The 18,198-nt window shown below is 45.8% G+C and overlaps 115 non-coding genes across 115 annotated transcripts; all 115 read right to left on the bottom strand.

The window, feature by feature from the left end:
* Positions 1-19: 19 nt before the first annotated feature.
* TRNAS-CGA (transfer RNA serine (anticodon CGA)) lies at positions 20-101 on the bottom strand. The gene has a single exon. It is a non-coding gene; the product is annotated as a tRNA-Ser (tRNA).
* Positions 102-176: 75 nt separating this feature from the next.
* Positions 177-258, bottom strand: TRNAS-AGA (transfer RNA serine (anticodon AGA)). The gene has a single exon. It is a non-coding gene; the product is annotated as a tRNA-Ser (tRNA).
* Positions 259-332: 74 nt separating this feature from the next.
* Positions 333-414, bottom strand: TRNAS-UGA (transfer RNA serine (anticodon UGA)). The gene has a single exon. It is a non-coding gene; the product is annotated as a tRNA-Ser (tRNA).
* Positions 415-487: 73 nt separating this feature from the next.
* Positions 488-569, bottom strand: TRNAS-CGA (transfer RNA serine (anticodon CGA)). The gene has a single exon. It is a non-coding gene; the product is annotated as a tRNA-Ser (tRNA).
* A 74-nt stretch (positions 570-643) lies between these two features.
* Positions 644-725, bottom strand: TRNAS-AGA (transfer RNA serine (anticodon AGA)). Its single transcript has one exon. It is a non-coding gene; the product is annotated as a tRNA-Ser (tRNA).
* Positions 726-799: 74 nt separating this feature from the next.
* On the bottom strand, positions 800-881 carry TRNAS-AGA (transfer RNA serine (anticodon AGA)). Its single transcript has one exon. It is a non-coding gene; the product is annotated as a tRNA-Ser (tRNA).
* Positions 882-955: 74 nt separating this feature from the next.
* Positions 956-1,037, bottom strand: TRNAS-UGA (transfer RNA serine (anticodon UGA)). The gene has a single exon. It is a non-coding gene; the product is annotated as a tRNA-Ser (tRNA).
* Positions 1,038-1,110: 73 nt separating this feature from the next.
* Positions 1,111-1,192, bottom strand: TRNAS-UGA (transfer RNA serine (anticodon UGA)). Its single transcript has one exon. It is a non-coding gene; the product is annotated as a tRNA-Ser (tRNA).
* A 75-nt stretch (positions 1,193-1,267) lies between these two features.
* On the bottom strand, positions 1,268-1,349 carry TRNAS-CGA (transfer RNA serine (anticodon CGA)). Its single transcript has one exon. It is a non-coding gene; the product is annotated as a tRNA-Ser (tRNA).
* Positions 1,350-1,424: 75 nt separating this feature from the next.
* TRNAS-CGA (transfer RNA serine (anticodon CGA)) lies at positions 1,425-1,506 on the bottom strand. The gene has a single exon. It is a non-coding gene; the product is annotated as a tRNA-Ser (tRNA).
* A 73-nt stretch (positions 1,507-1,579) lies between these two features.
* Positions 1,580-1,661, bottom strand: TRNAS-CGA (transfer RNA serine (anticodon CGA)). The gene has a single exon. It is a non-coding gene; the product is annotated as a tRNA-Ser (tRNA).
* Positions 1,662-1,736: 75 nt separating this feature from the next.
* Positions 1,737-1,818, bottom strand: TRNAS-AGA (transfer RNA serine (anticodon AGA)). Its single transcript has one exon. It is a non-coding gene; the product is annotated as a tRNA-Ser (tRNA).
* A 74-nt stretch (positions 1,819-1,892) lies between these two features.
* TRNAS-UGA (transfer RNA serine (anticodon UGA)) lies at positions 1,893-1,974 on the bottom strand. The gene has a single exon. It is a non-coding gene; the product is annotated as a tRNA-Ser (tRNA).
* A 74-nt stretch (positions 1,975-2,048) lies between these two features.
* Positions 2,049-2,130, bottom strand: TRNAS-UGA (transfer RNA serine (anticodon UGA)). Its single transcript has one exon. It is a non-coding gene; the product is annotated as a tRNA-Ser (tRNA).
* Positions 2,131-2,203: 73 nt separating this feature from the next.
* TRNAS-CGA (transfer RNA serine (anticodon CGA)) lies at positions 2,204-2,285 on the bottom strand. Its single transcript has one exon. It is a non-coding gene; the product is annotated as a tRNA-Ser (tRNA).
* A 75-nt stretch (positions 2,286-2,360) lies between these two features.
* TRNAS-CGA (transfer RNA serine (anticodon CGA)) lies at positions 2,361-2,442 on the bottom strand. Its single transcript has one exon. It is a non-coding gene; the product is annotated as a tRNA-Ser (tRNA).
* A 73-nt stretch (positions 2,443-2,515) lies between these two features.
* Positions 2,516-2,597, bottom strand: TRNAS-CGA (transfer RNA serine (anticodon CGA)). Its single transcript has one exon. It is a non-coding gene; the product is annotated as a tRNA-Ser (tRNA).
* A 75-nt stretch (positions 2,598-2,672) lies between these two features.
* TRNAS-AGA (transfer RNA serine (anticodon AGA)) lies at positions 2,673-2,754 on the bottom strand. Its single transcript has one exon. It is a non-coding gene; the product is annotated as a tRNA-Ser (tRNA).
* A 74-nt stretch (positions 2,755-2,828) lies between these two features.
* On the bottom strand, positions 2,829-2,910 carry TRNAS-UGA (transfer RNA serine (anticodon UGA)). The gene has a single exon. It is a non-coding gene; the product is annotated as a tRNA-Ser (tRNA).
* A 73-nt stretch (positions 2,911-2,983) lies between these two features.
* On the bottom strand, positions 2,984-3,065 carry TRNAS-CGA (transfer RNA serine (anticodon CGA)). The gene has a single exon. It is a non-coding gene; the product is annotated as a tRNA-Ser (tRNA).
* A 75-nt stretch (positions 3,066-3,140) lies between these two features.
* On the bottom strand, positions 3,141-3,222 carry TRNAS-CGA (transfer RNA serine (anticodon CGA)). The gene has a single exon. It is a non-coding gene; the product is annotated as a tRNA-Ser (tRNA).
* A 74-nt stretch (positions 3,223-3,296) lies between these two features.
* Positions 3,297-3,378, bottom strand: TRNAS-AGA (transfer RNA serine (anticodon AGA)). The gene has a single exon. It is a non-coding gene; the product is annotated as a tRNA-Ser (tRNA).
* Positions 3,379-3,452: 74 nt separating this feature from the next.
* On the bottom strand, positions 3,453-3,534 carry TRNAS-AGA (transfer RNA serine (anticodon AGA)). The gene has a single exon. It is a non-coding gene; the product is annotated as a tRNA-Ser (tRNA).
* Positions 3,535-3,608: 74 nt separating this feature from the next.
* On the bottom strand, positions 3,609-3,690 carry TRNAS-AGA (transfer RNA serine (anticodon AGA)). Its single transcript has one exon. It is a non-coding gene; the product is annotated as a tRNA-Ser (tRNA).
* A 74-nt stretch (positions 3,691-3,764) lies between these two features.
* TRNAS-AGA (transfer RNA serine (anticodon AGA)) lies at positions 3,765-3,846 on the bottom strand. Its single transcript has one exon. It is a non-coding gene; the product is annotated as a tRNA-Ser (tRNA).
* Positions 3,847-3,920: 74 nt separating this feature from the next.
* On the bottom strand, positions 3,921-4,002 carry TRNAS-AGA (transfer RNA serine (anticodon AGA)). The gene has a single exon. It is a non-coding gene; the product is annotated as a tRNA-Ser (tRNA).
* A 74-nt stretch (positions 4,003-4,076) lies between these two features.
* TRNAS-AGA (transfer RNA serine (anticodon AGA)) lies at positions 4,077-4,158 on the bottom strand. Its single transcript has one exon. It is a non-coding gene; the product is annotated as a tRNA-Ser (tRNA).
* A 74-nt stretch (positions 4,159-4,232) lies between these two features.
* Positions 4,233-4,314, bottom strand: TRNAS-UGA (transfer RNA serine (anticodon UGA)). Its single transcript has one exon. It is a non-coding gene; the product is annotated as a tRNA-Ser (tRNA).
* Positions 4,315-4,387: 73 nt separating this feature from the next.
* TRNAS-CGA (transfer RNA serine (anticodon CGA)) lies at positions 4,388-4,469 on the bottom strand. Its single transcript has one exon. It is a non-coding gene; the product is annotated as a tRNA-Ser (tRNA).
* A 75-nt stretch (positions 4,470-4,544) lies between these two features.
* On the bottom strand, positions 4,545-4,626 carry TRNAS-CGA (transfer RNA serine (anticodon CGA)). The gene has a single exon. It is a non-coding gene; the product is annotated as a tRNA-Ser (tRNA).
* A 75-nt stretch (positions 4,627-4,701) lies between these two features.
* TRNAS-CGA (transfer RNA serine (anticodon CGA)) lies at positions 4,702-4,783 on the bottom strand. The gene has a single exon. It is a non-coding gene; the product is annotated as a tRNA-Ser (tRNA).
* Positions 4,784-4,856: 73 nt separating this feature from the next.
* On the bottom strand, positions 4,857-4,938 carry TRNAS-CGA (transfer RNA serine (anticodon CGA)). The gene has a single exon. It is a non-coding gene; the product is annotated as a tRNA-Ser (tRNA).
* Positions 4,939-5,013: 75 nt separating this feature from the next.
* Positions 5,014-5,095, bottom strand: TRNAS-AGA (transfer RNA serine (anticodon AGA)). Its single transcript has one exon. It is a non-coding gene; the product is annotated as a tRNA-Ser (tRNA).
* A 74-nt stretch (positions 5,096-5,169) lies between these two features.
* On the bottom strand, positions 5,170-5,251 carry TRNAS-CGA (transfer RNA serine (anticodon CGA)). The gene has a single exon. It is a non-coding gene; the product is annotated as a tRNA-Ser (tRNA).
* Positions 5,252-5,326: 75 nt separating this feature from the next.
* On the bottom strand, positions 5,327-5,408 carry TRNAS-AGA (transfer RNA serine (anticodon AGA)). Its single transcript has one exon. It is a non-coding gene; the product is annotated as a tRNA-Ser (tRNA).
* A 74-nt stretch (positions 5,409-5,482) lies between these two features.
* TRNAS-CGA (transfer RNA serine (anticodon CGA)) lies at positions 5,483-5,564 on the bottom strand. Its single transcript has one exon. It is a non-coding gene; the product is annotated as a tRNA-Ser (tRNA).
* A 73-nt stretch (positions 5,565-5,637) lies between these two features.
* TRNAS-CGA (transfer RNA serine (anticodon CGA)) lies at positions 5,638-5,719 on the bottom strand. The gene has a single exon. It is a non-coding gene; the product is annotated as a tRNA-Ser (tRNA).
* Positions 5,720-5,792: 73 nt separating this feature from the next.
* TRNAS-CGA (transfer RNA serine (anticodon CGA)) lies at positions 5,793-5,874 on the bottom strand. Its single transcript has one exon. It is a non-coding gene; the product is annotated as a tRNA-Ser (tRNA).
* Positions 5,875-5,949: 75 nt separating this feature from the next.
* On the bottom strand, positions 5,950-6,031 carry TRNAS-AGA (transfer RNA serine (anticodon AGA)). The gene has a single exon. It is a non-coding gene; the product is annotated as a tRNA-Ser (tRNA).
* A 74-nt stretch (positions 6,032-6,105) lies between these two features.
* Positions 6,106-6,187, bottom strand: TRNAS-CGA (transfer RNA serine (anticodon CGA)). The gene has a single exon. It is a non-coding gene; the product is annotated as a tRNA-Ser (tRNA).
* A 75-nt stretch (positions 6,188-6,262) lies between these two features.
* Positions 6,263-6,344, bottom strand: TRNAS-AGA (transfer RNA serine (anticodon AGA)). The gene has a single exon. It is a non-coding gene; the product is annotated as a tRNA-Ser (tRNA).
* Positions 6,345-6,418: 74 nt separating this feature from the next.
* Positions 6,419-6,500, bottom strand: TRNAS-UGA (transfer RNA serine (anticodon UGA)). The gene has a single exon. It is a non-coding gene; the product is annotated as a tRNA-Ser (tRNA).
* Positions 6,501-6,573: 73 nt separating this feature from the next.
* Positions 6,574-6,655, bottom strand: TRNAS-CGA (transfer RNA serine (anticodon CGA)). Its single transcript has one exon. It is a non-coding gene; the product is annotated as a tRNA-Ser (tRNA).
* A 73-nt stretch (positions 6,656-6,728) lies between these two features.
* Positions 6,729-6,810, bottom strand: TRNAS-CGA (transfer RNA serine (anticodon CGA)). The gene has a single exon. It is a non-coding gene; the product is annotated as a tRNA-Ser (tRNA).
* A 75-nt stretch (positions 6,811-6,885) lies between these two features.
* TRNAS-CGA (transfer RNA serine (anticodon CGA)) lies at positions 6,886-6,967 on the bottom strand. Its single transcript has one exon. It is a non-coding gene; the product is annotated as a tRNA-Ser (tRNA).
* A 73-nt stretch (positions 6,968-7,040) lies between these two features.
* Positions 7,041-7,122, bottom strand: TRNAS-CGA (transfer RNA serine (anticodon CGA)). The gene has a single exon. It is a non-coding gene; the product is annotated as a tRNA-Ser (tRNA).
* A 75-nt stretch (positions 7,123-7,197) lies between these two features.
* TRNAS-AGA (transfer RNA serine (anticodon AGA)) lies at positions 7,198-7,279 on the bottom strand. Its single transcript has one exon. It is a non-coding gene; the product is annotated as a tRNA-Ser (tRNA).
* Positions 7,280-7,353: 74 nt separating this feature from the next.
* On the bottom strand, positions 7,354-7,435 carry TRNAS-CGA (transfer RNA serine (anticodon CGA)). The gene has a single exon. It is a non-coding gene; the product is annotated as a tRNA-Ser (tRNA).
* A 75-nt stretch (positions 7,436-7,510) lies between these two features.
* On the bottom strand, positions 7,511-7,592 carry TRNAS-AGA (transfer RNA serine (anticodon AGA)). The gene has a single exon. It is a non-coding gene; the product is annotated as a tRNA-Ser (tRNA).
* A 74-nt stretch (positions 7,593-7,666) lies between these two features.
* Positions 7,667-7,748, bottom strand: TRNAS-UGA (transfer RNA serine (anticodon UGA)). Its single transcript has one exon. It is a non-coding gene; the product is annotated as a tRNA-Ser (tRNA).
* A 73-nt stretch (positions 7,749-7,821) lies between these two features.
* On the bottom strand, positions 7,822-7,903 carry TRNAS-CGA (transfer RNA serine (anticodon CGA)). The gene has a single exon. It is a non-coding gene; the product is annotated as a tRNA-Ser (tRNA).
* Positions 7,904-7,976: 73 nt separating this feature from the next.
* Positions 7,977-8,058, bottom strand: TRNAS-CGA (transfer RNA serine (anticodon CGA)). Its single transcript has one exon. It is a non-coding gene; the product is annotated as a tRNA-Ser (tRNA).
* Positions 8,059-8,133: 75 nt separating this feature from the next.
* On the bottom strand, positions 8,134-8,215 carry TRNAS-CGA (transfer RNA serine (anticodon CGA)). The gene has a single exon. It is a non-coding gene; the product is annotated as a tRNA-Ser (tRNA).
* A 73-nt stretch (positions 8,216-8,288) lies between these two features.
* On the bottom strand, positions 8,289-8,370 carry TRNAS-CGA (transfer RNA serine (anticodon CGA)). Its single transcript has one exon. It is a non-coding gene; the product is annotated as a tRNA-Ser (tRNA).
* Positions 8,371-8,443: 73 nt separating this feature from the next.
* On the bottom strand, positions 8,444-8,525 carry TRNAS-CGA (transfer RNA serine (anticodon CGA)). Its single transcript has one exon. It is a non-coding gene; the product is annotated as a tRNA-Ser (tRNA).
* Positions 8,526-8,600: 75 nt separating this feature from the next.
* TRNAS-AGA (transfer RNA serine (anticodon AGA)) lies at positions 8,601-8,682 on the bottom strand. Its single transcript has one exon. It is a non-coding gene; the product is annotated as a tRNA-Ser (tRNA).
* Positions 8,683-8,756: 74 nt separating this feature from the next.
* On the bottom strand, positions 8,757-8,838 carry TRNAS-UGA (transfer RNA serine (anticodon UGA)). The gene has a single exon. It is a non-coding gene; the product is annotated as a tRNA-Ser (tRNA).
* A 73-nt stretch (positions 8,839-8,911) lies between these two features.
* TRNAS-CGA (transfer RNA serine (anticodon CGA)) lies at positions 8,912-8,993 on the bottom strand. The gene has a single exon. It is a non-coding gene; the product is annotated as a tRNA-Ser (tRNA).
* A 75-nt stretch (positions 8,994-9,068) lies between these two features.
* TRNAS-CGA (transfer RNA serine (anticodon CGA)) lies at positions 9,069-9,150 on the bottom strand. The gene has a single exon. It is a non-coding gene; the product is annotated as a tRNA-Ser (tRNA).
* Positions 9,151-9,223: 73 nt separating this feature from the next.
* TRNAS-CGA (transfer RNA serine (anticodon CGA)) lies at positions 9,224-9,305 on the bottom strand. Its single transcript has one exon. It is a non-coding gene; the product is annotated as a tRNA-Ser (tRNA).
* Positions 9,306-9,380: 75 nt separating this feature from the next.
* TRNAS-AGA (transfer RNA serine (anticodon AGA)) lies at positions 9,381-9,462 on the bottom strand. Its single transcript has one exon. It is a non-coding gene; the product is annotated as a tRNA-Ser (tRNA).
* Positions 9,463-9,537: 75 nt separating this feature from the next.
* Positions 9,538-9,619, bottom strand: TRNAS-UGA (transfer RNA serine (anticodon UGA)). Its single transcript has one exon. It is a non-coding gene; the product is annotated as a tRNA-Ser (tRNA).
* A 73-nt stretch (positions 9,620-9,692) lies between these two features.
* Positions 9,693-9,774, bottom strand: TRNAS-CGA (transfer RNA serine (anticodon CGA)). Its single transcript has one exon. It is a non-coding gene; the product is annotated as a tRNA-Ser (tRNA).
* A 73-nt stretch (positions 9,775-9,847) lies between these two features.
* TRNAS-CGA (transfer RNA serine (anticodon CGA)) lies at positions 9,848-9,929 on the bottom strand. Its single transcript has one exon. It is a non-coding gene; the product is annotated as a tRNA-Ser (tRNA).
* A 232-nt stretch (positions 9,930-10,161) lies between these two features.
* Positions 10,162-10,243, bottom strand: TRNAS-AGA (transfer RNA serine (anticodon AGA)). Its single transcript has one exon. It is a non-coding gene; the product is annotated as a tRNA-Ser (tRNA).
* Positions 10,244-10,317: 74 nt separating this feature from the next.
* On the bottom strand, positions 10,318-10,399 carry TRNAS-UGA (transfer RNA serine (anticodon UGA)). Its single transcript has one exon. It is a non-coding gene; the product is annotated as a tRNA-Ser (tRNA).
* Positions 10,400-10,472: 73 nt separating this feature from the next.
* TRNAS-CGA (transfer RNA serine (anticodon CGA)) lies at positions 10,473-10,554 on the bottom strand. The gene has a single exon. It is a non-coding gene; the product is annotated as a tRNA-Ser (tRNA).
* A 73-nt stretch (positions 10,555-10,627) lies between these two features.
* TRNAS-CGA (transfer RNA serine (anticodon CGA)) lies at positions 10,628-10,709 on the bottom strand. Its single transcript has one exon. It is a non-coding gene; the product is annotated as a tRNA-Ser (tRNA).
* Positions 10,710-10,784: 75 nt separating this feature from the next.
* TRNAS-CGA (transfer RNA serine (anticodon CGA)) lies at positions 10,785-10,866 on the bottom strand. The gene has a single exon. It is a non-coding gene; the product is annotated as a tRNA-Ser (tRNA).
* A 73-nt stretch (positions 10,867-10,939) lies between these two features.
* TRNAS-CGA (transfer RNA serine (anticodon CGA)) lies at positions 10,940-11,021 on the bottom strand. Its single transcript has one exon. It is a non-coding gene; the product is annotated as a tRNA-Ser (tRNA).
* A 75-nt stretch (positions 11,022-11,096) lies between these two features.
* Positions 11,097-11,178, bottom strand: TRNAS-AGA (transfer RNA serine (anticodon AGA)). The gene has a single exon. It is a non-coding gene; the product is annotated as a tRNA-Ser (tRNA).
* Positions 11,179-11,251: 73 nt separating this feature from the next.
* TRNAS-UGA (transfer RNA serine (anticodon UGA)) lies at positions 11,252-11,333 on the bottom strand. Its single transcript has one exon. It is a non-coding gene; the product is annotated as a tRNA-Ser (tRNA).
* A 73-nt stretch (positions 11,334-11,406) lies between these two features.
* On the bottom strand, positions 11,407-11,488 carry TRNAS-CGA (transfer RNA serine (anticodon CGA)). The gene has a single exon. It is a non-coding gene; the product is annotated as a tRNA-Ser (tRNA).
* A 73-nt stretch (positions 11,489-11,561) lies between these two features.
* TRNAS-CGA (transfer RNA serine (anticodon CGA)) lies at positions 11,562-11,643 on the bottom strand. Its single transcript has one exon. It is a non-coding gene; the product is annotated as a tRNA-Ser (tRNA).
* Positions 11,644-11,718: 75 nt separating this feature from the next.
* Positions 11,719-11,800, bottom strand: TRNAS-CGA (transfer RNA serine (anticodon CGA)). Its single transcript has one exon. It is a non-coding gene; the product is annotated as a tRNA-Ser (tRNA).
* A 73-nt stretch (positions 11,801-11,873) lies between these two features.
* On the bottom strand, positions 11,874-11,955 carry TRNAS-CGA (transfer RNA serine (anticodon CGA)). The gene has a single exon. It is a non-coding gene; the product is annotated as a tRNA-Ser (tRNA).
* Positions 11,956-12,028: 73 nt separating this feature from the next.
* TRNAS-CGA (transfer RNA serine (anticodon CGA)) lies at positions 12,029-12,110 on the bottom strand. The gene has a single exon. It is a non-coding gene; the product is annotated as a tRNA-Ser (tRNA).
* Positions 12,111-12,185: 75 nt separating this feature from the next.
* TRNAS-CGA (transfer RNA serine (anticodon CGA)) lies at positions 12,186-12,267 on the bottom strand. Its single transcript has one exon. It is a non-coding gene; the product is annotated as a tRNA-Ser (tRNA).
* Positions 12,268-12,340: 73 nt separating this feature from the next.
* TRNAS-CGA (transfer RNA serine (anticodon CGA)) lies at positions 12,341-12,422 on the bottom strand. The gene has a single exon. It is a non-coding gene; the product is annotated as a tRNA-Ser (tRNA).
* Positions 12,423-12,497: 75 nt separating this feature from the next.
* Positions 12,498-12,579, bottom strand: TRNAS-AGA (transfer RNA serine (anticodon AGA)). The gene has a single exon. It is a non-coding gene; the product is annotated as a tRNA-Ser (tRNA).
* Positions 12,580-12,653: 74 nt separating this feature from the next.
* On the bottom strand, positions 12,654-12,735 carry TRNAS-UGA (transfer RNA serine (anticodon UGA)). Its single transcript has one exon. It is a non-coding gene; the product is annotated as a tRNA-Ser (tRNA).
* A 73-nt stretch (positions 12,736-12,808) lies between these two features.
* TRNAS-CGA (transfer RNA serine (anticodon CGA)) lies at positions 12,809-12,890 on the bottom strand. The gene has a single exon. It is a non-coding gene; the product is annotated as a tRNA-Ser (tRNA).
* A 73-nt stretch (positions 12,891-12,963) lies between these two features.
* Positions 12,964-13,045, bottom strand: TRNAS-CGA (transfer RNA serine (anticodon CGA)). The gene has a single exon. It is a non-coding gene; the product is annotated as a tRNA-Ser (tRNA).
* A 75-nt stretch (positions 13,046-13,120) lies between these two features.
* Positions 13,121-13,202, bottom strand: TRNAS-CGA (transfer RNA serine (anticodon CGA)). Its single transcript has one exon. It is a non-coding gene; the product is annotated as a tRNA-Ser (tRNA).
* Positions 13,203-13,275: 73 nt separating this feature from the next.
* Positions 13,276-13,357, bottom strand: TRNAS-CGA (transfer RNA serine (anticodon CGA)). The gene has a single exon. It is a non-coding gene; the product is annotated as a tRNA-Ser (tRNA).
* Positions 13,358-13,430: 73 nt separating this feature from the next.
* Positions 13,431-13,512, bottom strand: TRNAS-CGA (transfer RNA serine (anticodon CGA)). Its single transcript has one exon. It is a non-coding gene; the product is annotated as a tRNA-Ser (tRNA).
* A 73-nt stretch (positions 13,513-13,585) lies between these two features.
* TRNAS-CGA (transfer RNA serine (anticodon CGA)) lies at positions 13,586-13,667 on the bottom strand. Its single transcript has one exon. It is a non-coding gene; the product is annotated as a tRNA-Ser (tRNA).
* A 75-nt stretch (positions 13,668-13,742) lies between these two features.
* Positions 13,743-13,824, bottom strand: TRNAS-AGA (transfer RNA serine (anticodon AGA)). Its single transcript has one exon. It is a non-coding gene; the product is annotated as a tRNA-Ser (tRNA).
* Positions 13,825-13,897: 73 nt separating this feature from the next.
* Positions 13,898-13,979, bottom strand: TRNAS-CGA (transfer RNA serine (anticodon CGA)). Its single transcript has one exon. It is a non-coding gene; the product is annotated as a tRNA-Ser (tRNA).
* A 75-nt stretch (positions 13,980-14,054) lies between these two features.
* Positions 14,055-14,136, bottom strand: TRNAS-AGA (transfer RNA serine (anticodon AGA)). The gene has a single exon. It is a non-coding gene; the product is annotated as a tRNA-Ser (tRNA).
* A 73-nt stretch (positions 14,137-14,209) lies between these two features.
* TRNAS-UGA (transfer RNA serine (anticodon UGA)) lies at positions 14,210-14,291 on the bottom strand. Its single transcript has one exon. It is a non-coding gene; the product is annotated as a tRNA-Ser (tRNA).
* Positions 14,292-14,364: 73 nt separating this feature from the next.
* On the bottom strand, positions 14,365-14,446 carry TRNAS-CGA (transfer RNA serine (anticodon CGA)). Its single transcript has one exon. It is a non-coding gene; the product is annotated as a tRNA-Ser (tRNA).
* Positions 14,447-14,520: 74 nt separating this feature from the next.
* Positions 14,521-14,602, bottom strand: TRNAS-AGA (transfer RNA serine (anticodon AGA)). Its single transcript has one exon. It is a non-coding gene; the product is annotated as a tRNA-Ser (tRNA).
* A 74-nt stretch (positions 14,603-14,676) lies between these two features.
* On the bottom strand, positions 14,677-14,758 carry TRNAS-UGA (transfer RNA serine (anticodon UGA)). Its single transcript has one exon. It is a non-coding gene; the product is annotated as a tRNA-Ser (tRNA).
* A 74-nt stretch (positions 14,759-14,832) lies between these two features.
* Positions 14,833-14,914, bottom strand: TRNAS-CGA (transfer RNA serine (anticodon CGA)). Its single transcript has one exon. It is a non-coding gene; the product is annotated as a tRNA-Ser (tRNA).
* Positions 14,915-14,989: 75 nt separating this feature from the next.
* TRNAS-AGA (transfer RNA serine (anticodon AGA)) lies at positions 14,990-15,071 on the bottom strand. Its single transcript has one exon. It is a non-coding gene; the product is annotated as a tRNA-Ser (tRNA).
* A 74-nt stretch (positions 15,072-15,145) lies between these two features.
* On the bottom strand, positions 15,146-15,227 carry TRNAS-CGA (transfer RNA serine (anticodon CGA)). Its single transcript has one exon. It is a non-coding gene; the product is annotated as a tRNA-Ser (tRNA).
* A 75-nt stretch (positions 15,228-15,302) lies between these two features.
* On the bottom strand, positions 15,303-15,384 carry TRNAS-CGA (transfer RNA serine (anticodon CGA)). Its single transcript has one exon. It is a non-coding gene; the product is annotated as a tRNA-Ser (tRNA).
* A 73-nt stretch (positions 15,385-15,457) lies between these two features.
* TRNAS-CGA (transfer RNA serine (anticodon CGA)) lies at positions 15,458-15,539 on the bottom strand. Its single transcript has one exon. It is a non-coding gene; the product is annotated as a tRNA-Ser (tRNA).
* A 75-nt stretch (positions 15,540-15,614) lies between these two features.
* TRNAS-AGA (transfer RNA serine (anticodon AGA)) lies at positions 15,615-15,696 on the bottom strand. Its single transcript has one exon. It is a non-coding gene; the product is annotated as a tRNA-Ser (tRNA).
* A 73-nt stretch (positions 15,697-15,769) lies between these two features.
* On the bottom strand, positions 15,770-15,851 carry TRNAS-CGA (transfer RNA serine (anticodon CGA)). Its single transcript has one exon. It is a non-coding gene; the product is annotated as a tRNA-Ser (tRNA).
* Positions 15,852-15,926: 75 nt separating this feature from the next.
* TRNAS-AGA (transfer RNA serine (anticodon AGA)) lies at positions 15,927-16,008 on the bottom strand. The gene has a single exon. It is a non-coding gene; the product is annotated as a tRNA-Ser (tRNA).
* Positions 16,009-16,082: 74 nt separating this feature from the next.
* TRNAS-CGA (transfer RNA serine (anticodon CGA)) lies at positions 16,083-16,164 on the bottom strand. The gene has a single exon. It is a non-coding gene; the product is annotated as a tRNA-Ser (tRNA).
* A 75-nt stretch (positions 16,165-16,239) lies between these two features.
* Positions 16,240-16,321, bottom strand: TRNAS-CGA (transfer RNA serine (anticodon CGA)). The gene has a single exon. It is a non-coding gene; the product is annotated as a tRNA-Ser (tRNA).
* A 73-nt stretch (positions 16,322-16,394) lies between these two features.
* Positions 16,395-16,476, bottom strand: TRNAS-CGA (transfer RNA serine (anticodon CGA)). The gene has a single exon. It is a non-coding gene; the product is annotated as a tRNA-Ser (tRNA).
* Positions 16,477-16,551: 75 nt separating this feature from the next.
* On the bottom strand, positions 16,552-16,633 carry TRNAS-AGA (transfer RNA serine (anticodon AGA)). Its single transcript has one exon. It is a non-coding gene; the product is annotated as a tRNA-Ser (tRNA).
* Positions 16,634-16,706: 73 nt separating this feature from the next.
* On the bottom strand, positions 16,707-16,788 carry TRNAS-CGA (transfer RNA serine (anticodon CGA)). The gene has a single exon. It is a non-coding gene; the product is annotated as a tRNA-Ser (tRNA).
* A 75-nt stretch (positions 16,789-16,863) lies between these two features.
* On the bottom strand, positions 16,864-16,945 carry TRNAS-AGA (transfer RNA serine (anticodon AGA)). Its single transcript has one exon. It is a non-coding gene; the product is annotated as a tRNA-Ser (tRNA).
* A 74-nt stretch (positions 16,946-17,019) lies between these two features.
* Positions 17,020-17,101, bottom strand: TRNAS-UGA (transfer RNA serine (anticodon UGA)). The gene has a single exon. It is a non-coding gene; the product is annotated as a tRNA-Ser (tRNA).
* Positions 17,102-17,331: 230 nt separating this feature from the next.
* TRNAS-AGA (transfer RNA serine (anticodon AGA)) lies at positions 17,332-17,413 on the bottom strand. Its single transcript has one exon. It is a non-coding gene; the product is annotated as a tRNA-Ser (tRNA).
* Positions 17,414-17,486: 73 nt separating this feature from the next.
* On the bottom strand, positions 17,487-17,568 carry TRNAS-CGA (transfer RNA serine (anticodon CGA)). The gene has a single exon. It is a non-coding gene; the product is annotated as a tRNA-Ser (tRNA).
* A 75-nt stretch (positions 17,569-17,643) lies between these two features.
* TRNAS-AGA (transfer RNA serine (anticodon AGA)) lies at positions 17,644-17,725 on the bottom strand. Its single transcript has one exon. It is a non-coding gene; the product is annotated as a tRNA-Ser (tRNA).
* Positions 17,726-17,799: 74 nt separating this feature from the next.
* Positions 17,800-17,881, bottom strand: TRNAS-CGA (transfer RNA serine (anticodon CGA)). The gene has a single exon. It is a non-coding gene; the product is annotated as a tRNA-Ser (tRNA).
* A 75-nt stretch (positions 17,882-17,956) lies between these two features.
* TRNAS-UGA (transfer RNA serine (anticodon UGA)) lies at positions 17,957-18,038 on the bottom strand. Its single transcript has one exon. It is a non-coding gene; the product is annotated as a tRNA-Ser (tRNA).
* A 73-nt stretch (positions 18,039-18,111) lies between these two features.
* Positions 18,112-18,193, bottom strand: TRNAS-UGA (transfer RNA serine (anticodon UGA)). Its single transcript has one exon. It is a non-coding gene; the product is annotated as a tRNA-Ser (tRNA).
* Positions 18,194-18,198: the final 5 nt, after the last annotated feature.

Below are 18,198 nucleotides of genomic sequence, written 5' to 3' on the forward strand. Positions count from 1 at the left end.
ATAAGTATGTTAGTTCGAACGCAGTCGGCAGGATTCGAACCTGCGCGGGAATATCGCTACAGATTTCGAGTCTTTCGCCTTAACCACTCGTCCACGACTGCTTCGATTAACCGAGACTACTCAGAAATCTGTGAAACCACCAAAGGTATTATTGAAATAAAAAATCTTTGCTCAATCGCAGTCGGCAGGATTCGAACCTGCGCGGGAATATCCCAACAGATTTCTAGTCTGTCGCCTTAACCACTCGGCCACGACTGCTTATGTTAAGCGAGTCCACTCAAAAAATTGTGGAACTACTAAAGCTATCATTGGAATAAGTATGTGTGTTCGAACGCAGTCGGCGGGATTCGAACCTGCGCGGGAGTATCCCAACAGATTTCAAGTCTGTCGCCTTAACCACACGGCCACGACTGCTTCTGTTAACCGAGACTAATAAAAAAATGTGGAACTACTAAAGCTATCATTGAAATAAGTACGTGAGTTCGAACGCAGTCGGCAGGATTCGAACCTGCGCGGAAATATCCCAACAGATTTCGAGTCTGTCGCCTTAACCACTCGGCCACGACTGCTGCTGTTAACTGAGACCACTCAAAAATCTGTGAAACTGCTAAAGGTATTATTGAAATAAGTATGTGTGTTCGAACGCAGTCGGCAGGATTCGAACCTACGCGGGAATATCCCTACAGATTTCTAGTCTGTCGCCTTGACAACTCGGCCACGACTGCTTCTGTTAACCGAGACCACTCAAAAAAGTGTGGAACTACTAAAGCTATTATTGGAATAAGAATGTTTGTTCGAACGCAGTCGGCAGGATTCGAACCTGCGCGGGAATATCCCAACAGATTTCTAGTCTGTCGCCTTAACCACTCGGCCACGACTGCTTCTGTTAAGCGAGACCACTCAAAAAATTGTGGAACTACTAAAGCTATCATTGGAATAAGTATGTGTGTTCGAACGCAGTCGGCAGGATTCGAACCTGCGCGGGAGTATCCCAACAGATTTCAAGTCTGTCGCCTTAACAACTCGGCCACGACTGCTTCTGTTAACCGAGACCACTAAATAATGGTGGAACTACTAAAGCTATCATTGAAATAAGTACGTGAGTTCGAACGCAGTCGGCAGGATTCGAACCTGCGCGGAAATATCCCAACAGATTTCAAGTCTGTCGCCTTAACTACTCGGCCACGACTGCTGCTGTTAACTGAGACCACTCAAAAATCTGTGAAACTGCTAAAGGTATTATTGAAATAAAAAATCTTTGCTCAATCGCAATCGGCAGGATTCGAACCTGCGCGGGAATATCCCAACAGATTTCGAGTCTGTCGCCTTAACCACTCGGCCACGACTGCTGCTGTTAACTGAGACCACTCAAAAATCTGTGAAACTGCTAAAGGTATTATTGAAATAAAAAATCTTTGCTCAATCGCAATCGGCAGGATTCGAACCTGCGCGGGAATATCCCAACAGATTTCGAGTCTGTCGCCTTAACCACTCGGCCACGACTGCTTCTGTTAACGGAGACCACTCAAAAAGTGTGGAACTACTAAAGCTATCATTGGAATAAGTATGTTAGTTCGAACGCAGTCGGCAGGATTCGAACCTGCGCGGGAATATCGCTACAGATTTCGAGTCTGTCGACTTAACCACTCGTCCACGACTGCTTCGATTAACCGAGACTACTCAGAAATCTGTGAAACCACCAAAGGTATTATTGAAATAAAAAATCTTTGCTCAATCGCAGTCGGCAGGATTCGAACCTGCGCGGGAATATCCCAACAGATTTCTAGTCTGTCACCTTAACCACTCGGCCACGACTGCTTCTGTTAAGCGAGTCCACTCAAAATATTGTAGAACTACTAAAGCTATCATTGGAATAAGTATGTGTGTTCGAACGCAGTCGGCAGGATTCGAACCTGCGCGGGAGTATCCCAACAGATTTCAAGTCTGTGGCCTTAACCACTCGGCCACGACTGCTTCTGTTAAGCGAGTCCACTCAAAAAATTGTGGAACTACTAAAGCTATCATTGGAATAAGAATGCGTGTTCGAACGCAGTCGGCAGGATTCGAACCTGCGCGGGAGTATCCCAACAGTTTTCAAGTCTGTCGCCTTAACAACTCGGCCACGACTGCTTCTGTTAACCGAGACCACTAAATAATTGTGGAACTACAAAAGCTATCATTGAAATAAGTACGTGAGTTCGAACGCAGTCGGCAGGATTCGAACCTGCGCGGAAATATCCCAACAGATTTCGAGTCTGTCGCCTTAACCACTCGGCCACGACTGCTGCTGTTAACTGAGACCACTCAAAAATCTGTGAAACTGCTAAAGGTATTATTGAAATAAAAAATCTTTGCTCAATCGCAATCGGCAGGATTCGAACCTGCGCGGGAATATCCCAACAGATTTCGAGTCTGTCGCCTTAACCACTCGGCCACGACTGCTTCTGTTAACGGAGACCACTCAAAAAGTGTGGAACTACTAAAGCTATCATTGGAATAAGTATGTTAGTTCGAACGCAGTCGGCAGGATTCGAACCTGCGCGGGAATATCGCTACAGATTTCGAGTCTTTCGCCTTAACCACTCGTCCACGACTGCTTCGATTAACCGAGACTACTCAGAAATCTGTGAAACCACCAAAGGTATTATTGAAATAAAAAATCTTTGCTCAATCGCAGTCGGCAGGATTCGAACCTGCGCGGGAATATCCCAACAGATTTCTAGTCTGTCGCCTTAACCACTCGGCCACGACTGCTTATGTTAAGCGAGTCCACTCAAAAAATTGTGGAACTACTAAAGCTATCATTGGAATAAGTATGTGTGTTCGAACGCAGTCGGCGGGATTCGAACCTGCGCGGGAGTATCCCAACAGATTTCAAGTCTGTCGCCTTAACCACACGGCCACGACTGCTTCTGTTAACCGAGACTAATAAAAAAATGTGGAACTACTAAAGCTATCATTGAAATAAGTACGTGAGTTCGAACGCAGTCGGCAGGATTCGAACCTGCGCGGAAATATCCCAACAGATTTCGAGTCTGTCGCCTTAACCACTCGGCCACGACTGCTGCTGTTAACTGAGACCACTCAAAAATCTGTGAAACTGCTAAAGGTATTATTGAAATAAAAAATCTTTGCTCAATCGCAATCGGCAGGATTCGAACCTGCGCGGAAATATCCCAACAGATTTCGAGTCTGTCGCCTTAACCACTTCGCCACGACTGCTTCTGTTAACGGAGTACACTCAAAAAATTGTGGAACTACTAAAGCTATCATTGGAATAAGTATGTGTGTTTGAACGCACTCGGCAGGATTCGAACCTGCGCGGGAATATCCCTACAGATTTCTAGTCTGTCGCCTTGACAACTCGGCCACGACTGCTTCTGTTAACCGAGACCACTCAAAAAAGTGTGGAACTACTAAAGCTATTATTGGAATAAGAATGTTTGTTCGAACGCAGTCGGCAGGATTCGAACCTGCGCGGGAATATCCCAACAGATTTCTAGTCTGTCGCCTTAACCACTCGGCCACGACTGCTTCTGTTAAGCGAGTCCACTCAAAAAATTGTGGAACTACTAAAGCTATCATTGGAATAAGTATGTGTGTTCGAACGCAGTCGGCAGGAATCGAACCTGCGCGGGAATATCCCTACAGATTTCTAGTCTGTCGCCTTGACAACTCGGCCACGACTGCTTCTGTTAACCGAGACCACTCAAAAAAGTGTGGAACTACTAAAGCTATTATTGGAATAAGAATGTTTGTTCGAACGCAGTCGGCAGGATTCGAACCTGCGCGGGAATATCCCAACAGATTTCTAGTCTGTCGCCTTAACCACTCGGCCACGACTGCTTCTGTTAAGCGAGTCCACTCAAAAAAATGTGGAACTACTAAAGCTATCATTGGAATAAGTATGTGTGTTCGAACGCAGTCGGCAGGATTCGAACCTACGCGGGAATATCCCTACAGATTTCTAGTCTGTCGCCTTGACAACTCGGCCACGACTGCTTCTGTTAACCGAGACCACTCAAAAAAGTGTGGAACTACTAAAGCTATTATTGGAATAAGAATGTTTGTTCGAACGCAGTCGGCAGGATTCGAACCTGCGCGGGAATATCCCAACAGATTTCTAGTCTGTCGCCTTAACCACTCGGCCACGACTGCTTCTGTTAAGCGAGACCACTCAAAAAATTGTGGAACTACTAAAGCTATCATTGGAATAAGTATGTGTGTTCGAACGCAGTTGGCAGGATTCGAACCTGCGCGGGAGTATCCCAACAGATTTCAAGTCTGTCGCCTTAACAACTCGGCCACGACTGCTTCTGTTAACCGAGACCACTAAATAATGGTGGAACTACTAAAGCTATCATTGAAATAAGTACGTGAGTTCGAACGCAGTCGGCAGGATTCGAACCTGCGCGGAAATATCCCAACAGATTTCGAGTCTGTCGCCTTAACTACTCGGCCACGACTGCTGCTGTTAACTGAGACCACTCAAAAATCTGTGAAACTGCTAAAGGTATTATTGAAATAAAAAATCTTTGCTCAATCGCAATCGGCAGGATTCGAACCTGCGCGGGAATATCCCAACAGATTTCGAGTCTGTCGCCTTAACCACTCGGCCACGACTGCTGCAGTTAACTGAGACCACTCAAAAATCTGTGAAACTGCTAAAGGTATTATTGAAATAAAAAATCTTTGCTCAATCGCAATCGGCAGGATTCGAACCTGCGCGGGAATATCCCAACAGATTTCGAGTCTGTCGCCTTAACCACTCGGCCACGACTGCTTCTGTTAACGGAGACCACTCAAAAAGTGTGGAACTACTAAAGCTATCATTGGAATAAGTATGTTAGTTCGAACGCAGTCGGCAGGATTCGAACCTGCGCGGGAATATCGCTACAGATTTCGAGTCTGTCGCCTTAACCACTCGTCCACGACTGCTTCGATTAACCGAGACTACTCAGAAATCTGTGAAACCACCAAAGGTATTATTGAAATAAAAAATCTTTGCTCAATCGCAGTCGGCAGGATTCGAACCTGCGCGGGAATATCCCAACAGATTTCTAGTCTGTCGCCTTAACCACTCGGCCACGACTGCTTCTGTTGACCGAGACCACTAAAAAAAGTGTGCAACTACTAAAGCTATTATTGGAATAAGAATGTTTGTTCGAACGCAGTCGGCAGGATTCGAACCTGCGCGGGAATATCGCTACAGATTTCGAATCTGTCGCCTTAACCACTCGTCCACGACTGCTTCGATTAACCGAGACTACTCAGAAATCTGTAAAACCACCAAAGGTATTATTGAAATAAACAATCTTTGCTCAATCGCAGTCGGCAGGATTCGAACCTGCGCGGGAATATCCCAACAGATTTCTAGTCTGTCGCCTTAACCACTCGGCCCCGACTGCTTCTGTTAAGCGAGTCCACTCAAAAAATTGTGGAACTACTAAAGCTATCATTGGAATAAGTATGTGTGTTCGAACGCAGTCGGCAGGATTCGAACCTGCGCGGGAGTATCTCAACAGATTTCGAGTCTGTCGCCTTAACCACTCGGCCACGACTGCTTCCGTTAACGGAGACCACTCAAAAAGTGTGGAACTACTAAAGCTATCATTGAAATAAGTATGTTAGTTCGAACGCAGTCGGCAGGAATCGAACCTGCGAGGGAATATCCCAACAGATTTCGAGTCTGTCGCCTTAAGCACTCGGCCACGACTGCTTCTGTTAACCAAGACCACTAAAAAATTGTGGAACTACTAAAGCTATCATTGAAATAAGTACGTGAGTTCGAACGCAGTCGGCAGGATTCGAACCTGCGCGGAAATTTCCCAACAGATTTCGAGTCTGTCGCCTTAACCACTCGGCCACGACTGCTGCTGTTAACCGAGACTACTCAGAAATCTGTGAAACCACCAAAGGTATTATTGAAATAAAAAATCTTTGCTCAGTCGCAGTCGGCAGGATTCGAACCTGCGCGGGAATATCCCAACAGATTTCTAGTCTGTCGCCTTAACCACTCGGCCACGACTGCTTCTGTTGACCGAGACCACTAAAAAAAGTGTGGAACTACTAAAGCTATTATTGGAATAAGAATGTTTGTTCGAACGCAGTCGGCAGGATTCGAACCTGCGCGGGAATATCGCTACAGATTTCGAATCTGTCGCCTTAACCACTCGTCCACGACTGCTTCGATTAACCGAGACTACTCAGAAATCTGTAAAACCACCAAAGGTATTATTGAAATAAACAATCTTTGCTCAATCGCAGTCGGCAGGATTCGAACCTGCGCGGGAATATCCCAACAGATTTCTAGTCTGTCGCCTTAACCACTCGGCCCCGACTGCTTCTGTTAAGCGAGTCCACTCAAAAAATTGTGGAACTACTAAAGCTATCATTGGAATAAGTATGTGTGTTCGAACGCAGTCGGCAGGATTCGAACCTGCGCGGGAGTATCTCAACAGATTTCAAGTCTGTCGCCTTAACCACTCGGCCACTACTGCTTCTGTTAACCGAGACCACTAAAAAATTGTGGAACTACTAAAGCTATCATTGAAATAAGTACGTGAATTCGAACGCAGTCGGCAGGATTCGAACCTGCGCGGAAATATCCCAACAGATTTCGAGTCTGTCGCCTTAACCACTCGGCCACGACTGCTTCTGTTAACCAAGACCACTAAAAAATTGTGGAACTACTAAAGCTATCATTGAAATAAGCACGTGAGTTCGAACGCAGTCGGCAGGATTCGAACCTGCGCGGAAATTTCCCAACAGATTTCGAGTCTGTCGCCTTAACCACTCGGCCACGACTGCTGCTGTTAACTGAGACCACTCAAAAATATGTGAAACTGCTAAAGGTATTATTGAAATAAAAAATCTTTGCTCAATCGCAATCGGCAGGATTCGAACCTGCGCGGGAATATCCCAACAGATTTCGAGTCTGTCGCCTTAACCACTCGGCCACGACTGCTTCCGTTAACGGAGACCACTCAAAAAGTGTGGAACTACTAAAGCTATCATTGGAATAAGTATGTTAGTTCGAACGCAGTCGGCAGGAATCGAACCTGCGCGGAAATTTCCCAACAGATTTCGAGTCTGTCGCCTTAACCACTCGGCCACGACTGCTGCTGTTAACCGAGACTACTCAGAAATCTGTGAAACCACCAAAGGTATTATTGAAATAAAAAATCTTTGCTCAGTCGCAGTCGGCAGGATTCGAACCTGCGCGGGAATATCCCAACAGATTTCTAGTCTGTCGCCTTAACCACTCGGCCACGACTGCTTCTGTTGACCGAGACCACTAAAAAAAGTGTGGAACTACTAAAGCTATTATTGGAATAAGAATGTTTGTTCGAACGCAGTCGGCAGGATTCGAACCTGCGCGGGAATATCGCTACAGATTTCGAATCTGTCGCCTTAACCACTCGTCCACGACTGCTTCGATTAACCGAGACTACTCAGAAATCTGTAAAACCACCAAAGGTATTATTGAAATAAACAATCTTTGCTCAATCGCAGTCGGCAGGATTCGAACCTGCGCGGGAATATCCCAACAGATTTCTAGTCTGTCGCCTTAACCACTCGGCCCCGACTGCTTCTGTTAAGCGAGTCCACTCAAAAAATTGTGGAACTACTAAAGCTATCATTGGAATAAGTATGTGTGTTCGAACGCAGTCGGCAGGATTCGAACCTGCGCGGGAGTATCTCAACAGATTTCAAGTCTGTCGCCTTAACCACTCGGCCACTACTGCTTCTGTTAACCGAGACCACTAAAAAATTGTGGAACTACTAAAGCTATCATTGAAATAAGTACGTGAATTCGAACGCAGTCGGCAGGATTCGAACCTGCGCGGAAATATCCCAACAGATTTCGAGTCTGTCGCCTTAACCACTCGGCCACGACTGCTTCTGTTAACCAAGACCACTAAAAAATTGTGGAACTACTAAAGCTATCATTGAAATAAGCACGTGAGTTCGAACGCAGTCGGCAGGATTCGAACCTGCGCGGAAATTTCCCAACAGATTTCGAGTCTGTCGCCTTAACCACTCGGCCACGACTGCTGCTGTTAACTGAGACCACTCAAAAATATGTGAAACTGCTAAAGGTATTATTGAAATAAAAAATCTTTGCTCAATCGCAATCGGCAGGATTCGAACCTGCGCGGGAATATCCCAACAGATTTCGAGTCTGTCGCCTTAACCACTCGGCCACGACTGCTTCCGTTAACGGAGACCACTCAAAAAGTGTGGAACTACTAAAGCTATCATTGGAATAAGTATGTTAGTTCGAACGCAGTCGGCAGGAATCGAACCTGCGAGGGAATATCCCAACAGATTTCGAGTCTGTCGCCTTAAGCACTCGGCCACGACTGCTTCTGTTAACCAAGACCACTAAAAAATTGTGGAACTACTAAAGCTATCATTGAAATAAGTACGTGAGTTCGAACGCAGTCGGCAGGATTCGAACCTGCGCGGAAATTTCCCAACAGATTTCGAGTCTGTCGCCTTAACCACTCGGCCACGACTGCTGCTGTTAACCGAGACTACTCAGAAATCTGTGAAACCACCAAAGGTATTATTGAAATAAAAAATCTTTGCTCAGTCGCAGTCGGCAGGATTCGAACCTGCGCGGGAATATCCCAACAGATTTCTAGTCTGTCGCCTTAACCACTCGGCCACGACTGCTTCTGTTGACCGAGACCACTCAAAAAAGTGTGGAACTACTAAAGCTATTATTGGAATAAGAATGTTTGTTCGAACGCAGTCGGCAGGATTCGAACCTGCGCGGGAATATCCCAACAGATTTCAAGTCTGTCGCCTTAACCACTCGGCCACGACTGCTTCTGTTAACCGAGACCACTAAAAAATTGTGGAACTACTAAAGCTATCATTGGAATAAGTGTGTGAGTTCGAACGCAGTCGGCAGGATACGAACCTGCGCGGAAATATCCCAACAGATTTCGAGACTGTCGCCTTAACCACTCGGCCACGACTGCTGCTGTTAACTGAGACCACTCAAAAATCTGTGAAACTGCTAAAGGTATTATTGAAATAAAAAATCTTTGCTCAATCGCAATCGGCAGGATTCGAACCTGCGCGGGAATATCCCAACAGATTTCGAGTCTGTCGCCTTAACCACTCGGCCACGACTGCTTCTGTTAACGGAGACCACTCAAAAAGTGTGGAACTACTAAAGCTATCATTGGAATAAGTATGTTAGTTCGAACGCAGTCGGCAGGATTCGAACCTGCGCGGGAATATCGCTACAGATTTCGAGTCTGTCGCCTTAACCACTCGTCCACGACTGCTTCGATTAACTGAGACTACTCAGAAATCTGTAAAACCACCAAAGGTATTATTGAAATAAAAAATCTTTGCTCAATCGCAGTCGGCAGGATTCGAACCTGCGCGGGAATATCCCAACAGATTTCTAGTCTGTCGCCTTAACCACTCGGCCACGACTGCTTCTGTTAAGCGAGTCCACTCAAAAAAATTGTGGAACTACTGAATCTATCATTGGAATAAGTATGTGTGTTCGAACGCAGTCGGCAGGATTCGAACCTGCGCGGGAGTATCCCAACAGATTTCAAGTCTGTCGCCTTAACCACTCGGCCACGTCTGCTTCTGTTAACCGAGACCACAAAAAAAATGTGGAACTACTAAAGCTATCATTGAAATAAGTACGTGAATTCGAACGCAGTCGGCAGGATTCGAACCTGCGCGGAAATATCCAAACAGATTTCGAGTCTGTCGCCTTAACCACTCGGCCACGACTGCTTCTGTTAACCGAGACCACTAAAAAATTTTGGAACTACTAATGCTATCATTGAAATAAGTACGTGAGTTCGAACGCAGTCGGCAGGATACGAACCTGCGCGGAAATATCCCAACAGATTTCGAGTCTGTCGCCTTAACCACTCGGCCACGACTGCTGCTGTTAACTGAGACCACTCAAAAATCTGTGAAACTGCTAAAGGTATTATTGAAATAAAAAACCTTTGCTCAATCGCAATCGGCAGGATTCGAACCTGCGCGGGAATATCGCTACAGATTTCGAGTCTGTCGCCTTAAGCACTCGTCCACGACTGCTTCGATGAACCGAGACTACTCAGAAATCTGTAAAACCACCAAAGGTATTATTGAAATAAAAAATCTTTGCTCAATCGCAGTCGGCAGGATTCGAACCTGCGCGGGAATATCCCAACAGATTTCTAGTCTGTCGCCTTAACCACTCGGCCCCGACTGCTTCTGTTAAGCGAGTCCACTCAAAAAATTGTGGAACTACTAAAGCTATCATTGGAATAAGTATGTGTGTTCGAACGCAGTCGGCAGGATTCGAACCTGCGCGCGAGTATCTCAACAGATTTCAAGTCTGTCGCCTTAACTACTCGGCCACTACTGCTTCTGTTAACCGAGACCACTAAAAAATTGTGGAACTACTAAAGCTATCATTGAAATAAGTACGTGAATTCGAACGCAGTCGGCAGGATTCGAACCTGCGCGGAAATATCCCAACAGATTTCGAGTCTGTCGCCTTAACCACTCGGCCACGACTGCTTCTGTTAACCAAGACCACTAAAAAATTGTGGAACTACTAAAGCTATCATTGAAATATGTACGTGAATTCGAACGCAGTCGGCAGGATTCGAACCTGCGCGGAAATTTCCCAACAGATTTCGAGTCTGTCGCCTTAACCACTCGGCCACGACTGCTGCTGTTAACTGAGACCACTCAAAAATATGTGAAACTGCTAAAGGTATTATTGAAATAAAAAATCTTTGCTCAATCGCAATCGGCAGGATTCGAACCTGCGCGGGAATATCCCAACAGATTTCGAGTCTGTCGCCTTAACCACTCGGCCACGACTGCTTCTGTTAACGGAGACCACTCAAAAAGCGTGGAACTACTAAAGCTATCATTGGAATAAGTATGTGAGTTCGAACGCAGTCGGCAGGAATCGAACCTGCGAGGGAATATCCCAACAGATTTCGAGTCTGTCGCCTTAAGCACTCGTCTACGACTGCTTCGATTAACCGAGACTACTCAGAAATCTGTGAAACCACCAAAGGTATTATTGAAATAAAAAATCTTTGCTCAGTCGCAGTCGGCAGGATTCGAACCTGCGCGGGAGTATCCCAACAGATTTCTAGTCTGTCGCCTTAACCACTCGGCCCCGACTGCTTCTGTTAAGCGAGTCCACTCAAAAATTGTGGAACTACTAAAGCTATCATTGGAATAAGTATGTGTGTTCGAACGCAGTCGGCAGGATTCGAACCTGCGCGGGAGTATCCCAAAAGATTTCAAGTCTGTCGCCTTAACCACTCGGCCACTACTGCTTCTGTTAACCGAGACCACTAAAAAATTGTGGAACTACTAAAGCTATCATTGAAATAAGTACGTGAATTCGAACGCGGTCGGCAGGATTCGAACCTGCGCGGAAATATCCCAACAGATTTCGAGTCTGTCGCCTTAACCACTCGGCCACGACTGCTTCTGTTAACCGAGACCACTAAAAAATTGTGGAACTACTAAAGCTTTCATTGAAATAAGTACGTGAGTTCGAACGCAGTCGGCAGGATTCGAACCTGCGCGGAAATTTCCCAACAGATTTCGAGTCTGTCGCCTTAACCACTCGGCCACGACTGCTGCTGTTAACTGAGACCACTCAAAAATATGTGAAACTGCTAAAGGTATTATTGAAATAAAAAATCTTTGCTCAATCGCAATCGGCAGGATTCGAACCTGCGCGGGAATATCCCAACAGATTTCGAGTCTGTCGCCTTAACCACTCGGCCACGACTGCTTCTGTTAACCGAGACCACAAAAAAATTGTGGAACTACTAAAGCTATCATTGAAATAAGTACGTGAATTCGAACGCAGTCGGCAGTTTTCGAACCTGCGCGGAAATATCCCAACAGATTTCGAGTCTGTCGCCTTAACCACTCGGCCACGACTGCTTCTGTTAACCGAGACCACTAAAAAATTGTGGAACTACCAAAGCTATCATTGAAATAAGTACGTGAGTTCGAACGTAGTCGGCAGGATACGAACCTGCGCGGAAATATCCCAACAGATTTCGAGTCTGTCGCCTTAACCACTCGGCCACGACTGCTGCTGTTAACTGAGACCACTCAAAAATCTGTGAAACTGCTAAAGGTATTATTGAAATAAAAAATCTTTGCTCAATCGCAATCGGCAGGATTCGAACCTGCGCGGGAATATCCCAACAGATTTCGAGTCTGTCGCCTTAACCACTCGGCCACGACTGCTTCTGTTAACGGAGAAGACTCAAAAATTGTGGAACTACTAAAGCTATCATTGGAATAAGTATGTTAGTTCGAACGCAGTCGGCAGGATTCGAACCTGCGCGGGAATATCGCTACAGATTTCGAGTCTGTCGCCTTAACCACTCGTCCACGACTGCTTCGATTAACCGAGACTACTCAGAAATCTGTAAAACCACCAAAGGTATTATTGAAATAAAAAATCTTTGCTCAATCGCAGTCGGCAGGATTCGAACCTGCGCGGGAATATCCCAACAGATTTCTAGTCTGTCGCCTTAACCACTCGGCCCCGACTGCTTCTGTTAAGCGAGTCCACTCAAAAAATTGTGGAACTACTAAAGCTATCATTGGAATAAGTATGTGTATTCGAACGCAGTCGGCAGGATTCGAACCTGCGCGGGAGTATCCCAAAAGATTTCAAGTCTGTCGCCTTAACCACTCGGCCACTACTGCTTCTGTTAACCGAGACCACTAAAAAATTGTGGAACTACTAAAGCTATCATTGAAATAAGTACGTGAATTCGAACGCAGTCGGCAGGATTCGAACCTGCGCGGAAATATCCCAACAGATTTCGAGACTGTCGCTTTAACCACTCGGCCACGACTGCTTCTGTTAACCGAGACCACTAAAAAATTGTGGAACTACTAAAGCTTTCATTGAAATAAGTACGTGAGTTCGAACGCAGTCGGCAGGATTCGAACCTGCGCGGAAATTTCCCAACAGATTTCGAGTCTGTCGCCTTAACCACTCGGCCACGACTGCTGCTGTTAACTGAGACCACTCAAAAATATGTGAAACTGCTAAAGGTATTATTGAAATAAAAAATCTTTGCTCAATCGCAATCGGCAGGATTCGAACCTGCGCGGGAATATCCCAACAGATTTCGAGTCTGTCGCCTTAACCACTCGGCCACGACTGCTTCTGTTAACCGAGACCACAAAAAAATAGTGGAACTACTAAAGCTATCATTGAAATAAGTACGTGAATTCGAACGCAGTCGGCAGTTTTCGAACCTGCGCGGAAATATCCCAACAGATTTCGAGTCTGTCGCCTTAACCACTCGGCCACGACTGCTTCTGTTAACCGAGACCACTAAAAAATTGTGGAACTACTAAAGCTATCATTGAAATAAGTACGTGAATTCGAACGCAGTCGGCAGTTTTCGAACCTGCGCGGAAATATCCCAACAGATTTCGAGTCTGTCGCCTTAACCACTCGGCCACGACTGCTGCTGTTAACTGAGACCACTCAAAAATTGTGGAACTACTAAAGCTATCATTGGAATAAGTATGTTTGTTCGAACGCAGTCGGCAGGATTCGAACCTGCGCGGGAATATCCCAACAGATTTCGAGTCTGTCGCCTTAACCACTCGTCCACGACTGCTTCGATTAACCGAGACTACTCAGAAATCTGTGAAACCACCAAAGGTATTATTGAAATAAAAAATCTTTGCTCAATCGCAGTCGGCAGGATTCGAACCTGCGCGGGAATATCCCAACAGATTTCTAGTCTGTCGCCTTAACCACTCGGCCACGACTTCTTCTGTTAACCGAGACCACTCAAAAAGTGTGGAACTACTAAAGCTATCATTGGAATAAGTATGTTAGTTCGAACGCAGTCGGCAGGATTCGAACCTGCGCGGTAATATCCCTACAGATTTCGAGTCTGTCGCCTTAACCACTCGTCCACGACTGCTTCGATTAACCGAGACTACTCAGAAATCTGTGAAACCGTCAAAGGTATTATTGAAATAAAAAATCTTTGCTCAATCGCAGTCGGCAGGATTCGAACCTGCGCGGGAATATCCCAACAGATTTCTAGTCTGTCGCCTTAACCACTCGGCCACGACTGCTTCTGTTAACCGAGACCACTCAAAAAGTGTGGAACTACTAAAGCTATCATTGGAATAAGAATGTTTGTTCGAACGCAGTCGGCAGGATTCGAACCTGCGCGGGAATATCCCTACAGATTTCAAGTCTGTCGCCTTAACCACTCGGCCACAACTGCTTCTGTTAACCGAGACCACTAAAAAATTGTGGAACTACTAAAGCTATCATTGGAATAAATATGTGAGTTCGAACGCAGTCGGCAGGAATCGAACCTGCGAGGAAATATCCCAACAGATTTCGAGCCTGTCGCCTTAAGCACTCGTCCACGACTGCTTCGATTAACCGAGACTCCTCAGAAATCTGTGAAACCACCAAAGGTATTATTGAAATAAATATCTTTGCTCATTGGCAGTCGGCAGGATTCGAACCTGCGCGGGAATATCCCAACAGATTTCTAGTCTGTCGCCTTAACCACTCGGCCACGACTGCTTCTCTCAAGCGAGTCCACTCAAAAAATTGTGGAACTACTTAAGCTATCATTGGAATAATTATGTGTGTTCGAACGCAGTCGGCAGGATTCGAACCTGCGCGGGAATATCCCAACAGATTTCAAGTCTGTCGCCTTAACCACTCGGCCACGACTGCTTCTGTAAACGGAGACCACTCAAAAAATTGTGGAACTACTAAAGCTATCATTGGAATAAGTATGTTAGTTCGAACGCAGTCGGCAGGATTCGAACCTGCGCGGGAACATCGCTACAGATTTCGAGTCTGTCGCCTTAACCACTGGTCCACGACTGCTTCGATTAACCGAGACTACTCAGAAATCTGTAAAACCACCAAAGGTATTATTGAAATAAAAAATCTTTGCTCAATCGCAGTCGGCAGGATTCGAACCTGCGCGGGAATATCCCAACAGATTTCTAGTCTGTCGCCTTAACCACTCGGCCACGACTACTTCTGTTAAGCGAGTCCACTCAAAAAATTGTGGAACTACTAAAGCTATCATTGGAATAAGTATGTGTGTTCGAACGCAGTCGGCAGGATTCGAACCTGCGCGGAAATATCCCAACAGATTTCGAGTCTGTCGCCTTAACCACTCGGCCACGACTGCTTCTGTTAACCGAGACCACTCAAAAATCTGTGAAACTGCTAAAGGTATTATTGAAATAAAAAATCTTTGCTCAATCGCAATCGGCAGTATTCGAACCTGCGCGGGAATATCCCAACAGATCTCGAGTCTGTCGCCTTAACCACTCGGCCACGACTGCTTCTGTTAACGGAGACCACTCAAAAAGTGTGGAACTACTAAAGCTATCATTGGAATAAGTATGTTAGTTCGAACGCAGTCGGCAGGATTCGAACCTGCGCGGGAATATCGCTACAGATTTCGAGTCTGTCGCCTTAACCACTCGTCCACGACTGCTTCAATTAACCAAGACTACTCAGAAATCTGTAAAACCACCAAAGGTATTATTGAAATAAAAAATCTTTGCTCAATCGCAGTCGGCAGGATTCGAACCTGCGCGGGAATATCACAACAGATTTCTAGTCTGTCGCCTTAACCACTCGGCCACGACTGCTTCTGTTAACCGAGACCACTCAAAAAGTGTGGAACTACTAAAGCTATCATTGGAATAAGTATGTTAGTTCGAACGCAGTCGGCAGGATTCGAACCTGCGCGGGAACATCGCTACAGATTTCGAGTCTGTCGCCTTAACCACTCGTCCACGACTGCTTCGATTAACCGAGACTACTCAGAAATCTGTAAAACCACCAAAGGTATTATTGAAATAAAAAATCTTTGCTCAATCGCAGTCGGCAGGATTCGAACCTGCGCGGGAATATCCCAACAGATTTCTAGTCTGTCGCCTTAACCACTCGGCCACGACTACTTCTGTTAAGCGAGTCCACTCAAAAAATTGTGGAACTACTAAAGCTATCATTGGAATAAGTATGTGTGTTCGAACGCAGTCGGCAGGATTCGAACCTGCGCGGAAATATCCCAACAGATTTCGAGTCTGTCGCCTTAACCACTCGGCCACGACTGCTTCTGTTAACCGAGACCACTCAAAAATCTGTGAAACTGCTAAAGGTATTATTGAAATAAAAAATCTTTGCTCAATCGCAATCGGCAGGATTCGAACCTGCGCGGGAATATCCCAACAGATCTCGAGTCTGTCGCCTTAACCACTCGGCCACGACTGCTTCTATTAACGGAGACCACTCAAAAAGTGTGGAACTACTAAAGCTATCATTGGAATAAGTATGTTAGTTCGAACGCAGTCGGCAGGATTCGAACCTGCGCGGGAATATCGCTACAGATTTCGAGTCTGTCGCCTTAACCACTCGTCCACGACTGCTTCAATTAACCAAGACTACTCAGAAATCTGTAAAACCACCAAAGGTATTATTGAAATAAAAAATCTTTGCTCAATCGCAGTCGGCAGGATTCGAACCTGCGCGGGAATATCACAACAGATTTCTAGTCTGTCGCCTTAACCACTCGGCCACGACTGCTTCTGTTAACCGAGACCACTCAAAAAGTGTGGAACTACTAAAGCTATCATTGGAATAAGTATGTTAGTTCGAACGCAGTCGGCAGGATTCGAACCTGTGCGGTAATATCCCTACAGATTTCGAGTCTGTCGCCTTAACCACTCGTCCACGACTGCTTCGATTAACCGAGACTACTCAGAAATCTGTGAAACCACCAAAGGTATTATTGAAATAAAAAATCTTTGCTCAATCGCAGTCGGCAGGATTCGAACCTGCGCGGGAATATCCCAACAGATTTCTAGTCAGTCGCCTTAACCACTCGGCCACGACTGCCTCTGCTAAGCGAGTCCACTCAAAAAATTGTGGAACTACTAAAGCTATCATTGGAATAAGTATGTGGTTTCGAACGCAGTCGGCAGGATTCGAACCTGCGCGGGAGTATCCCAACAGATTTCAAGTCTGTCGCCTTAACCACTCGGCCACGACTGCTTCTGTTAACCGAGACCACTCAAAAAGTGTGGAACTACTAAAGCTATCATTGGAATAAGTATGTTAGTTCGAACGCAGTCGGCAGGATTCGAACCTGCGCGGTAATATCCCTACACATTTCGAGTCTGTTTCCTTAACCACTCGTCCACGACTGCTTCGATTAACCGAGACTACTCAGAAATCTGTGAAACCACCAAAGGTATTATTGAAATAAAAAATCTTTGCTCAATCGCAGTCGGCAGGATTCGAACGTGCGCGGGAATATCCCAACAGATTTCTAGTCTGTCGCCTTAACCACTCGGCCACGACTGCTTCTGTTAACCGAGACCACTCAAAAAGTGTGGAACTACTAAAGCTATCATTGGAATAAGTATGTTAGTTCGAACGCAGTCGGCAGGATTCGAACCTGCGCGGTAATATCCCTACAGATTTCGAGTCTGTCGCCTTAACCACTCGTCCACGACTGCTTCGATTAACCGAGACTACTCAGAAATCTGTGAAACCACCAAAGGTATTATTGAAATAAAAAATCTTTGCTCAATCGCAGTCGGCAGGATTCGAACCTGCGCGGGAATATCCCAACAGATTTCTAGTCTGTCGCCTTAACCACTCGGCCACGACTGCTTCTGTTAACCGAGACCACTCAAAAAACTGTGGAACTACTAAAGCTATTATTGGAATAAGAATGTTTGTTCGAACGCAGTCGGCAGGATTCGAACCTGCGCGGGAATATCCCAACAGATTTCGAGTCTGTCGCCTTAAGCACTCGTCCACGACTGCTTCGATTAACCGAGACTACTCAGAAATCTGTGAAACCACCAAAGGTATTATTGAAATAAAAAATCTTTGCTCAATCGCAGTCGGCAGGATTCGAACCTGCGCGGGAATATCCCAACAGATTTCAAGTCTGTCGCCTTAACCACTCGGCCACGACTGCTTCTGTTAACCGAGACCACTAAAAAATTGTGGAACTACTAAAGCTATCATTGGAATAAGTATGTGAGTTCGAACGCAGTCGGCAGGAATCGAACCTGCGAGGGAATATCCCAACAGATTTCAAGTCTGTCGCCTTAAGCACTCGTCCACGACTGCTTCGA

Source organism: Phalangium opilio, unplaced genomic scaffold (assembly GCF_054372755.1).
Source record: "Phalangium opilio isolate 3A_F unplaced genomic scaffold, DU_Popi_V2 ptg000105l_1, whole genome shotgun sequence".
Lineage (NCBI taxonomy): Eukaryota > Metazoa > Arthropoda > Arachnida > Opiliones > Phalangiidae > Phalangium > Phalangium opilio.